Genomic DNA, 12,660 nt, shown 5'->3' with positions numbered 1-12,660 from the left:
AATCTCTGTATCAGGTTTGGATTAGGTATAAAGACTTATTGGAGAGAAAGACACCTAGATGGATATCGCCAGTGGAGGCTAAGGCCTACAAGAGACCAAATATGTCTGCTAGATGGTTGAGATATATGGACATATTGCAACAAGAAGGGGACTCATTTAAGCTGAAAAGCTATGATCAAGTCAAAAGTCAAGTCCCTGACTGGCTGCAATATCATCAAGTACACGAGACTTTTAAACTAGATAAAAAAGTTGGTTTTCAGGTGGAGAAATCAAAACTGGAAACAGAACTGATTGAATCGAACTCAAAAAACCTTTCCAAGATGTACAATTTGTTGCTAGAGTGGCATACTAAAGATGAGTTGGTTAAATCAACAATGATAGATTGGGCAAAAGATGTTGGTCATAATATTATGATGGATGACTGGGAGAGATTGTGGAGGAAAGATATTAATTTCACAGCTTGTAATAGTTTAAGAGAAAATGTAATGAAAATGATATATAGATGGTATCTGACACCAGTTAAGCTAGCTAGAATGAATTCTAAAATGTCGGATGTGTGTTGGAAATGTAAATCGTCAAAAGGTACTTTTTATCACATGTGGTGGTCGTGTTCAGGGGTAAAGGCCTTCTGGGATAAGATTTATAATGAGCTTAAGAAGGTAATGAAAATTACCTTTTGTAAGAAACCAGAGGCTTTTCTCTTGAGCATGACCAATGAGGAGATACCCAGTCAGGACAGAGTATTTTTTATGTATGCCACAACAGCTGCTAGAATTTTATTGGCAAGAACCTGGAAGGGCGAAGAGATACCGACTATTGAAGAATGGCAGATGAAATTGATGGAGTACATGGAGCTTGCAGACCTTACCGCCAGAGTCCGAGACCAGAGGGAGGAGAAGGTGTCACAAGATTGGAAGAAATTTAAAGACTATTTAGTTAATCATGCTAAAATGAATGTCTGAATGTTTGTGCAGAAATATATAAAAGAATCGGCCTTTGAAGTCTAAGTAGAGTTATAAATGTCAAAGAAGATAATATTTGATTGGATAGACCTATTTGTATAAGAAGATGATAAAATGTAGAATATAAGTTAAGGAATATTTTTGTCTAGATAGTTTTAAGAAATATTAGAATGTTGAGTTTAAGTTAATGATAAAAGAAATGAAGCTACCTTAAAAGTATATAGGTTTTTGAAGACAGAGGAGGGACCAGGGGAAGTCCCCCTAAGAAGTTAAAACAAGTTTAGAAACAGAGATAAGGATTTAGTAAGGTTTGTATAAGTTTGTTTTGTTATATGGTTTTATTGTATTTTTTTGGTTATTGCTTGTCTCTTATGTTTTTATGGTGTTTATATATGTAGGTTTAATGTTGTTTTGTTTGTTTCATGGAAAAATAATAAAATCTTATTTAAAAAAAAAACAAATTTGAAATCCTGTCAAATTTCAAAATACTTTGTTTCGGTTCAAGTTATCTCAGTAATCAAAGTCATGTGGAAACCCATGCAGTGGAGAGTGGTTATGGAAAATGGGCTTCGTGTACTAGGATAAACATTGCAAAATGTTGCCGTGAATGGGTCTCTAGTTTATCTTACGTGGCGTGAAATACAAAGGGGTGGCCTTAACAGATTTGGAACAAGGTGACCCAACTGTCTCAAGAATGGCTCTGACCTGTGGTTTGTGGTAGCCAATATGTAGCCAACCCATGGATTGTGCTCATGTGATGTGAAAGTTCTATTCTTGGTCACCCATGACACCCAGACAGTGACATTCAGCACCTAATGCTCATATCACACTCGTGCAAAATTCAAATATTGGCCAGTTTTGGTATATAGTTGCACACACAGTTGACTGGTTCCATTGGGCAGGCAGGGGACCTTCTCGGTAGTGGCGCCCGCCCTGTGGAATGCCCTCCCACCAGATGTCAAGGAAATAAACAACTATATGACTTTTAGAAGATTTCTGAAAGCAGCCCTGTTTAGGGAAGTTTTTAATGTTTGATGTTTTATTGTGTTTTTAATATCCTGTTGGAAGCTGCCCAGAGTGGCAGGGGAGGCCCGGCCAGATGGGCAGGGTATAAGTAAATAGTAATAGTAGTAGTAGTAGTAGTAGTAGTAGGATTCATAAACACAGAGTAGGTGAGGGGACCACCAACCTTGGTTATGGCTAATAAATAAAGTTTTTTGTGTGGCGATAGATTGCATTACCATATTTATGAGAAGCCCAAGTGTGCCATCACAGTAGTTGCTTGAAGCTGGCAGCCAGAGGATCGATGGTCTTTATTACGGACACAGTCTTCCCACCCATGGCTGCAACCAAGGGTTTGGAGGTGGGTGGGACTGGAATCTCTGGCATTTGAAGAATGAATGGTGGGGTGCTGGGATCATCCTGGGCTTGTGCATACATGCCCATTAGTCTCTAATGGTTTTCAAAACGCTGTGTTGCACCTTTATTATCTCCTCTAGTTGCGCTGATTTAATAGATACGGTACCTGTTTTCTCGCTGTATGTGGCAGTTGCTGGTGTGTACTCTGTAATGGAGCATATCTACCAAGATATGTCTGTTTGGCTGCTGGAGCACCAGCTGTTTTGCTCAGATACAAACTCAGTCAACCTGGCTACCGTACACTTGAGTTTTGAATGATGGACCGTGGTTAATGGCAGATTGGCACAACGCTGAGCATTTGTGGTATTTAACTGTAAAAGCAAGCAGGGTGCACAGCAAGCGGTAGGGAACACATTTCTGAGGCCACTTACTCATTTCCATGCTATGAAGAGCTGCTGTTTTGCTTCATGTTGTAAAATAAGTGGTTGTTGGATGGTTTGTCTTCCCAGTTTTAGCAGACAGAAAGTCAAGTCGTGTATCCATACCTGTGACCAGAAGAAGAATTATTTTAGGATTGGAGCACAGAGAGAATAAACGCCACGGTGCATCTGCAGCAGCACAACCAGATGCCTTCATCTGCCCCAGCTGCAACAAAACATGTCTCTCCTGTATCAGTTTCTGCAGCCACAGCAGTCGCTGCAACCTTCCAACAGTTTGACTTCACCCCCAAATGCACACTCTTCCATTGTCTCCCGAGACAGATGGATGCTGGCACCTGACAGAATGGCAGAAGAAAGGGGAAAACTCTTCCTCCCTCTATGAAGGGGTTTTAAGTTTCATGTACAACAGCATGGAACATAAGCCGATATATTTGGGGAAACAATTGGTTCACTGACAGAATCATCAGATCTTATTGTGCATAATTTTAAGGCGGACTTGAGTTGGCGGCTGGGGAGCGGGTCATCAACAAGGGAGTAGAATAGCTACCACCGCGTCAAGCCAAGCAGGGCTGAACAGGAATGTGGCTGGGGGAGGAAGTGGGGCTCTTCCTTTGTCAGGGATGTTGTGAGCCCCTCCCTTGAATTTTCAGGTAACTTAAAAAATGAGCCATGCCAGATATTTGAGGGAGGCTTGCCAAATAGCAAGGGATGGGGAGGGCGGGCTAATGCGGACATTCTTTGTTTAGTTACAGGTAGGTAGCCATGTTGGTCTGTCTTCGTTGAAACAAAATAAAAAATAAAAAAATTCCTTCCAGTAGCACCTTTAGAGACCAACTAAGTTTGTTATGAGGGACCCAGGTGGCGCTGTGGGTTAAACCACAGAGCCTAAGGCTTGCTGATCAGAAGGTCGGCGGTTCGAATCCCTGCCACGGGATGAGCTCCCGTTGATCGGTCCCAGCTCCTGCCCACCTAGCAGTTCGAAAGCACGTCAAAGTGCAAGTAGATAAATAGGGGCCGCTCCAGTGGGAAGGTAAACGGCGTTTCTGTGCGCTGCTCTGGCTCACCAGAAGCGGCTTAGTCATGCTGGCCACATGACCTGGAAGCTGTCTGCAGACAAACGCCGGCTCCCTCGGCCTATAGAGCGAGATGAGCGCCGCAACCCCAGAGTCGGACACGACTGGACCTGATGGTCAGGGGTCCCTTTACCTTTACCTTAAGTTTGTTATTGGTATGAGCTTTCGTGTGCATTCTTCTAAAGAACACGAAAGCTCATACCAATAACAAACTTAGTTGGTCTCTAAGGTGCTACTGGAAGGATTATTTTTTTAAAAAATTATTCTTTGTTTAATAATGGAATTTGTAGTAAGAAATGTATATCCAGAGCATCCTTTACAACATAAACCACGGTTAGAACCTTAAAACACTTTAACAAAACAGCATGCCAGGAACACCTGTGGTAAGAATTGCCTGGGGAGGGGGTCTTGAATGACCGCAAGAGGTCAGAAATATGACTTTGTGTCTCAGTACTCAACAGCCATCCACCTGCGGAATTCATGTTCACCTAGAGAAAACGTGAGAGCTTTAATGCAGAAATTCTTTACGGTTGCTGGTGGTTTTAGACAAGCGCTCTTTGGCTGCAGCCCTCAAACCACTTCCTCTTTGGGGTCGTCCTCCTGTGAAAGTCAGTGGGGCTACTTTTGAGCAAATGGTGTGATGGTTTGCAGCCTTCGTTGGCTCTTCATGCAAGAGCTGGGAAACCTCCCCCCCCCCGAGTTTCTCCATCACAAACTTTTGATGTTCAGGTTGTTTTGCCCCCAGTGACCAGATGGCTGTCCCTCAAAAAATGCAGGAGAATTTCCCTCTCCATGTTTGATAGTACCACCAACAACTGCCCCCTTCTCCCCCCCCCAACTTACTGTTCCCATTAATTCAAGTCAGGAAGCCCTCCGGAGAAGTGATATAAACAGCTTAGCTGCCTGGGTCATGCTTCCTAATCGCTTTGCCGCTGGACGCTTGAATGTGTGGGGAAAGGGGGCTGCGCTTCTCCCCGGGGATGGACCTCGCTGATTGAAGTTAGCCTGAACGGAGGGGGAGGAACCCTGTGCCAGAGAAGGTGGAAAGGAAATGCTTGAGCTGTACAGTCAGATCAGACTCTCTGAGCCAGCGGGGTTGAGGGAGGGACGTATTTTACTACAATTGAATTCCAGGGTCCCTTTCAACCCGTTTCCTGACTTCTCGCCCCGTAGGTTAATTCCAAGTCTCTCCATGGCAGGGAGGGAAGCAGAGAGTTGATCATGCCTGAAATAACCGGTTAGTGGCAGGGTAAGAATGGATTTTGTTTTTATTTTCGCAGCCTAGAAGATCTCTAGGCTTCACGGTGCAGCTGAAACCCCCCTCTCTCTTTCTGTTTCGCTTTGAATGCTGTCATCCCCGTCCGTCCCACCAACTGGCAACGTGAGAAAATAATGTTAGATTCACCTGCCTGGCTAACCTGAAGGCTCTCATTGTTTGGCCACAGATGCTGCTGCTGCTGCCCTTCGTGTTTCTGTGGGTTTTGAGTTTTGGTGGGGGTTTTTGTGCATATTTTTTTGGGAGGTCCGATTTGCGCAGCTTTGACAGCTGAGCACATTGCAACTGACAGAGCAGCATCAGGAACGCGCGGAAGACTATTCATGCTCCCGTAGCCAGAGGCAGCGAAGAGGAGGGCAGTAAGCCTTCTGGAAACTCATGTAACGGAACTGCTCCAGAAGGGTTTGCTCCTGCTGCTTTCTGGGTTTTTTTTTAGGGTAAACAAGCCCGCTCTCTCTCTCTCTCTCTCTCTTTTTTTGGAGGGGGAGTGCTCCTTGGGCAGAGGCGGACACAGCAGTAGCAGCCGCAGCTGGATCGCCCGCCCTCCTCGGCTGTTCAAGTGGCCTCTCGTCTTGGGTGCCAGCAAGCGATTAAACTAATTAAGAGACTCATGGGATTGCTAAACCACCCGCTCGTGGATTAACCCAGAGAGACGCCAGCTGCTCCTTATAGGAATTCCAGGGAAGACGAGGCTATAACGGAGGAGGAGGAGGAGGAGGAGGAAAATCCATGAAGGGGATTTAGAAGGAAAAGAGGTATGTGTAACATACCATAAGAATTGCAAATAAACAGGCGTGTGTTTGGGTCTGCTCCAGAAAAGGGCTTGGTTGAATGTATCCAGAGGCTGAAAAGTTACGTAGCAAAAATGCCAGTTCAAACGCCAGCTGTGCTTTCTTCTGTTTTCTTTTCTTTTTAAAGGTGCTGATGAAACATAATTTTTGCTTTATGGCTTGAAGTATATCTTGTGAAAGCTCCATTTGCAGCTTGTTATTTTTAAATCGGGCTCTTCAGAAGCTTGCTCAGGTTAACTTTCCTTGCCACGTAATGCCGCAGGTATACTTATCGGTGCTTATCCTTTGCGGGTTTTTCCTCCTGTTGCGACTTCTGTTTGCAATCAGAATTAATCTGCCTCGATTAAATCTGGAAGGTATATTAGAACTCCGGCTGCATTCAGCAGCGGCAAGCTGAAAAGTCAGCAGAGACAGTGGAACAAGCCGATAACAGCCCCGGCTTAACAACGTATGGGTGGGGGAGAGCGTGGGGAGGCAACCCAGCTAATCTAGGACTAACACCAATTTATCGGTGCTTTGATTTCCAGTGTGGTTTTGCTTTTGGAGCTTTCAGCTCCAATGCAAAACTGGATGGGCTTCTGGGCAAAACATTGTTTACGATTTCGCCTGAGATTACGTTCTGGCCCGAGGCAAACAGAGTTCTGTCCAAAACCACTAAACACTTCATCGGGAGGAAAATGTTTCAGAATCAAAATCAGCAAAATGTTAAGGCATCCTGTGTGCCAGCATGAAAAGTTTTTGTTTTTAAATCTAGTCCCAAAGTAATTCTCTATAGCAAGGAGAAATAGGAAAGTTGTTTTTTTTAATATAGAAAAAGGATAGCCTACATTGTGCTGAATTGTAAGCAAATTGCTCTAATCAAACGTGTATTGCAAGTTGCACTCTGTGTGTGAGATGACATATGTACACACACACACACACACACTCTAGATGGGGTAAAAGTTCTTGCAGGGAGGTCTTTTTTAACCAGACTTTTGATTTGTGTGGAGTTTGCAGGTTATACATTTTAAGGGATCACCTTGTATTTACAGATAATAGGTGCGGTTGAAATAAACTTTTTTTAAAAAATGCACATGCAAATTATCTGCTTAGTACTGCATTTTGGCAGGGTCCTGGGACTGTGAGAGGGGGCGGGTGGGCGGGAAAGATTGCAAATGATACTAATAACTAAAATATGGCTTTGAAATAAAAGGCAGCTGGGACTGTTAAATATTAGATTGCTCAACCGCGTCTTTCCCATGGCAGCAGCTTTTGGCAAATGACTTTCCACACTCAGAGCCTTTATTTTTGGAATGGTCTTGGCAAAGACAAATACCCAAATTATATCGGTGTGTGTGCCGTTCTTGTGAATGAATTAATAAGTAAACACGTTGCAAGAAGACCAATTAGCATCTATCTCTGTTGTGCACCGGTCAATAGTATCTCATCAAATATGTATTAATAAAGGATTCCCTTTTTGAAAGGACATTAAAAGACAGAGAAGGATGGCCTTAGACCTAGTCAGTGGTATTATTCTACTCTCTGTGTTGGCACTTTCTATCCAACCCCCTGCCCCATTCCTCTTTATCTCTCAAGTGCACACTCCTGTTGCACGTGGCATAACTCCATCTTTGACTCAGCAAAAGAGCAGGTCTGCAGGTCTTTTTCGGTCTCCTCGCAAAATTCACATGAATACATAAAGTACCTTATGCAGAGTTAAATAACTTTCTCATTTATTGCCAGTAATATTTTATTGTTTATTTCCCACCTTCCTTCCACCGTGGAACTCAAGGTAGCAGACATTGGGTTCCCCAGGTGATTTCGCCCAGATTTCCTGCTTGGCTTCAGCCAGGTGGCTTGAATTGCATTCCTTTAGCAGCTCTCCAAGATGTGGCCAGCAGAGGTCTACCTGAGACGTAGAGATTGAGCCTGGGGCCTTGTCCATGAGAAACATGTGCTCTGCTGACCCCATTTTCAGCAGCATTCAGTTAAGGGGTGATATGATAGCCATGTTCAAATATATAAAAGGATGTCATATAGAGGAGGGTGAAAGGTTGTTTTCTGCTGCTCCAGAGAAGTGGACACGGAGCAATGGATTCAAAGTACAAGAAAGAAGATTCTACCTAAACATTAGGAAGAACTTCCTGACAGTGAGAGCTGTTTGACAGTGGAATTTGCTGCCAAGGAGTGTGGTGGAGTCTCCTTCTTTGGAGGTCTTTAAGCAGAGGCTTGACAGCCATCTGTCAGGAATACTTTGATGGTGTTTCCTGCTTGGCAGGGGGTTGGACTGGATGGCCCTTGTGGTCTCTTCCAACTCTATGATTCTATGATTCTATGTCTTCTCGGTTGAACATGATGTGGGGCAGGAATGGGGAACCCGCATCCTGCCAGATGTTGTTAGGGCTGCGACTCCCATCAGCCTGGGATGATGGGAGCTGAAGTCCAGCAATATATGGAGAGTCACGTATTCCTCACCCACAATGTAGGGAATTGTAGAAGTGTTCTTAGCCTATTGTTGAAGAAGAAGAGGAGTAGTTTGGATCTGATATCCCGCTTTATCACTACCCGAAGGAGTCTCAAAGCGGCTAACATTCTCCTTTCCCTTCCTCCCCCACAACAAACACTCTGTGAGGTGAGTGGGGCTGAGAGACTTCAAGAAGCGTGACTAGCCCAAGGTCACCCAGCAGCTGCATGTGGAGGAGCCGAGACGCAAACCCAGTTCGCCAGATTACGAGTCTACCACTCTTAACCACTACAACCACACTGGCAGTAAATCACACCATTCAAAGTTGGAGTTAACTCTTTATTAGCAAAAACACGCAATAAAACTCAACATCGTAGCTTGAGATAAGACTTAGTGTTCTCTCTCTCTCTCTCTCTGTGTGTGTGTTTTTCTTAAAGTGGTGAGGTCTGGTATATTGAGCAGGTGCTGTGAGCCAGGAAATAATTTTCAGTAATCCTGTTTCTGCCATTGGCTCCCTGTATGGCTTTAATTGTGGTTTCAATTAGTTTTGAAATGCTCCATTATGCCCAGCGAGACAAACTGTGTTAAAATGCCACTGTGCTTTTCCACAGTTTGGCTGTGTGCTTGCCATCTTATTTTGCAGGTTCAAAATACAAATTTGCCAAGTTTTTGCACCTTGTTAATGTGCAGAACAAAAACTGCAAGATAACTTTTAACATTTCTTGGTCTGGTCTGATTTTCAGGACTGGTTCACATGCAGCAGAGAGTGCCTCTTGCTCTTGCGTGTGGGCCATGTGTCAGCGGTGGAGAATCTGCTTTGCATGAAGAAGGCCGCAGGTTCAAACACTGGCATTTCTACTTAGGGCTGGAAGAGACCCCTGCCTGATACTCTGAAGAGCCACTGCCAGTCACTGTAGAGACAATTCTGTGCTAGAAGGACTTGGCATAAGGCATCTTCCTATTCTGCTATGCCGGCATTGAACACTGCTTTCCCCGCTGAGCTATAGCCTTACCCATTCACCAATGTACACCAGTTCATCTCATTGGTTACGCAATGCTTAGATTACAGGCAGCTGACTTTGTGTTGTTTTACAAGTTCTCCAAATGGTTGTTTGATCTGTGATATCTCACTCTCACATGCAGACATTGACGATGTTTAGCTGGTGACATATCATGAAGCTGAAAACCAGATATTGCCCATCCCTCCACATTCGCCTCCACATAGTTCCATCCTTATTTTACACATCATGATATATTGGTATACCACAGTGTTTAGCTGGTGACATATTGCAGTTTTGGAAACCAGATATCACCCAGCCCTAGTTGCAGGTCATATTCCAGTCTGGCAGAAGCACTCAAGGAGGGTGCAAAGCAGGGTTGGTGACAGGTGTGGACTGGGGAGAGCCTCAAACCCAGGCAGAGTGGCCTAGAGGGCCATAATTGAGCACACTAAGATTCTCCATTCCTGGCCTAAAGGACTTGGATGTCCTAGTATCCTTTGCCAGGAGAGACAACTTCTTAAGACAACCAGGCAGAGGGCCTTCTCGGTGGTGGCACCCACCCTGTGGAATTCTCTCCCATCAGATGTCAAGGAGATGAGTAACTTTATAACCTTGAGAAGACATCTGAAAGCAGACCTGTACAGGGAACCTTTTTAAGGTTTAATGTTTTATTATGTTTTTATATAGGTATGTTGGAAGCCGCACAGAGTGGCTGGGGCAACCCAGTCAGATGGGTGGGGTCACGGTACAGAATAATAATAATAATAATAATAATTAATAAGTAATATCTGGAAATATTAAGTGAGGAAGAAAAAAGTTCCCCATCCCCAGAATAGGCAGTACTGAGCTGGATGGACCAATACAGTCATACCTCGTGTTGCGTTAGGTTCATGTTGCGTCTTTTTGGCTTGCGAACGCAGCAAACCCGGAAGTGTATACTTGTGGGTTTCAGTGTGCACACAGAAGCGAACTATTGCGCTGTGCACGTGCGCAGAAGTGGTGCTCTAGTTACAGACTTTTTGGGGTGCAAACGGCACCCCAGAATGGATTGAGTCCGTAACTAGAGGTACCACTGTAGTTTGACTTGGTCTAAGGCCGCTTCCTATGTTCCCATGACTCAGGCTTGCAGATAGCCTCTCGCCTATGGCATGTAGTGACTTTTAAAGACGAGGTTTAAGCGGAAGCATTTGTAGATTGAAAGTTCTGCTTCTTTTCCTTCTGACCATTGATGCGCCCCAAAATCAACTCAAAGGAACCCAAGTAGCACAAATTGATGCAACAGAGATCTGATGACAAGAGCTGTTGGTTTTCTGCACCTTTAACTCCCCTCTTGCAGTGGCAAACCGAAGGACGCAATGCAGGCAGTGAACCCCGCCTTGCACGTCTGTTGGTAGCAAATTGAGTTAAATTGGCTGGTCCAGGCACATCGTTGCTCTCCTTCCTCCCTTGGAGCTGTGTTGAGCTTGGCAGTAAGTGGAGTGGAAGTTAAGCACTAATCATCCATCTTTAATGATGGGCAATTTGTGCTAGATGAAATTTGTGCTTTGCTTAGGCCTATGTCTGGCTGATAAGGGAGGGGGACAAATTAAAGACCCTCTATCACCCAGTGCCAGGGTGACAGTCACTGCGCAGAAATGTGGAAGGAGTACTGCCTTCTCAGTATATGAATGAAACAGAGAACTTCGGAGAATTACTGTCAGGCTAACTCTCAATGAGTTTCTTTTCTTAGGCATGCCATGTATCTGGCAGGAGAAAGCCGCACACTCTCCCAAGATCCTTCTGTGCTCTTTTAGACATTCTTCTGTGCTCTTTTAGTACAAATATTTATTTAGAAAGTTACAACTTCCTGGTTTCAGTGCCATCGGCCAGTGACCCTGAGATAAGTGTGATTAAGTGAGCTGAAAAGGTTTTCGCCATTGGTTCAGAGGTGGGCTAAACTCCTTTGGAATCTTGCCCTTTAAACTGCGGCATCCTTAGAGCTGCTTCAGAGTTCCTCCTGATGTGGTCACTAGGAACCGAACATCTCAGACATGATGCCGTAGAGCTGGAAAAGGACACTCAGATTGATAAAAGACAGCCAAATTGATTGTCAGGGCAGGGGGTTGGAGCCCTTTCCACATCAGGAAAGGGATTTTTAGTTTATAAAAAAGATGTCTGGGTAAATAAGACAGCAAGAGTCATTCACTGCCAAGTTGATATATCAAGGCTACACAAAAGGAGGTTTGGGGTTCCTAATATTATTCAGTATTATTATATACTTCTTTACAGGATTAGCATCAACCTGAAAAAATTGTGAAGGCAGAACAAAATTACCATATTGGCCCGACTATAAGTCTCACCTGGAAATAATCCACACCTTTAAAATTCAAGGTTTATTTGCAGGTGCAGCCCACCGCCCGGCACTACAGATTTGAATGGGGGGCACTTGGAGCCCTACTCCCCAAGTCTGTGCTGGCACTCAGTTCCAAATATAAGCCGCACTTTAACTTTTCAGAGTCCGAGTTTGGAGAAAAAGTGAGACATATTTGGGCTAATACAGTACATGGATGTTTCTTTAACAGATTTGCAGTGGGCGGCATCCCATGACACCCACCCACTTGCGCAATGGAAATCCGCTTGCACAACAAAACTTCTTTTCTCCCTCCTTATGTCCCTGGTGCACCCTCGCAGATCTGCTCCAGAAGGTCCCACAACCCTCTGGAGCAAATTTTGTGGGCTCATGGGAGGCTGCAGTGGGGAGGAGAAGAAGGAGAAGCCCTGTTGCATAAGGGGAAGGAGAAGCCCTGTTGTCTCTTCATACCAGGTTTGATCTCACCTTATGGTGGGGGTGGCCAACCTGTGGCCTGCGGACTGTATCTGCCACCCAAGATATTTTGTGTGCTCCAAATTTGTCTTTTTAATATATAAAAGAATACAGCCCCCGTGGGTTCCCCACTATGATGTCATGATGCTGAGAGGGTGTTGTGCTCCCTTAGGCCCCTCCAAAAACATTTCATTTAAAACTTTATTTATTCTTATTCTCTTTCTTTGAAAAGCCCAAAGTGTATCACTGTGATTCTGTGTTCATAGTCTCCAGAGGGTCAATGTGGTCCTCAACATGAAAGAAAGTAGTAGTAGTAGTAATATTATTATTATTATTATTATTATTATTATTATTATTATTATTATTATTATTTTATTTATACCCCCGCCCATCTGGCTGGGTTTCCCCAGCCACTCTGGGTGGCTTCCAGCAAAATATTAAAATACAATCAAATGTTAAAAGCTTCCCTAAACAGGGCTGCCTTCAGATGTCTTCTAAAAGTCAGATAGTTG

General features: G+C 44.2%; 1 protein-coding gene across 3 annotated transcripts in view; it reads left to right on the top strand.

Annotated features, from left to right (window-relative positions):
• PDZD2 (PDZ domain containing 2) overlaps nt 1–12,660 on the top strand; it is a 176,225-nt gene that overhangs the window by 24,859 nt on the left and 138,706 nt on the right. Inside the window, exon 1 of one of the 3 annotated variants that reach the window (XM_033164803.1) lies at nt 5,597–5,865. The exons of the other annotated variants lie outside the window; for them this stretch is intronic. The gene's annotated coding sequence lies outside the window, so the exon portion shown is untranslated. Of the gene's footprint in view, nt 1–5,596; nt 5,866–12,660 lie in introns of those variants that run through there. 3 annotated transcript variants of the gene reach the window in all.

This window comes from Lacerta agilis, chromosome 11 (assembly GCF_009819535.1).
Source record: "Lacerta agilis isolate rLacAgi1 chromosome 11, rLacAgi1.pri, whole genome shotgun sequence".
NCBI classification, from domain to species: Eukaryota; Metazoa; Chordata; class Lepidosauria; order Squamata; family Lacertidae; genus Lacerta; species Lacerta agilis.
The sequence above is the reverse complement of the archived record's forward strand: the minus strand, read 5'-3'. Positions and strand labels throughout refer to the sequence as shown.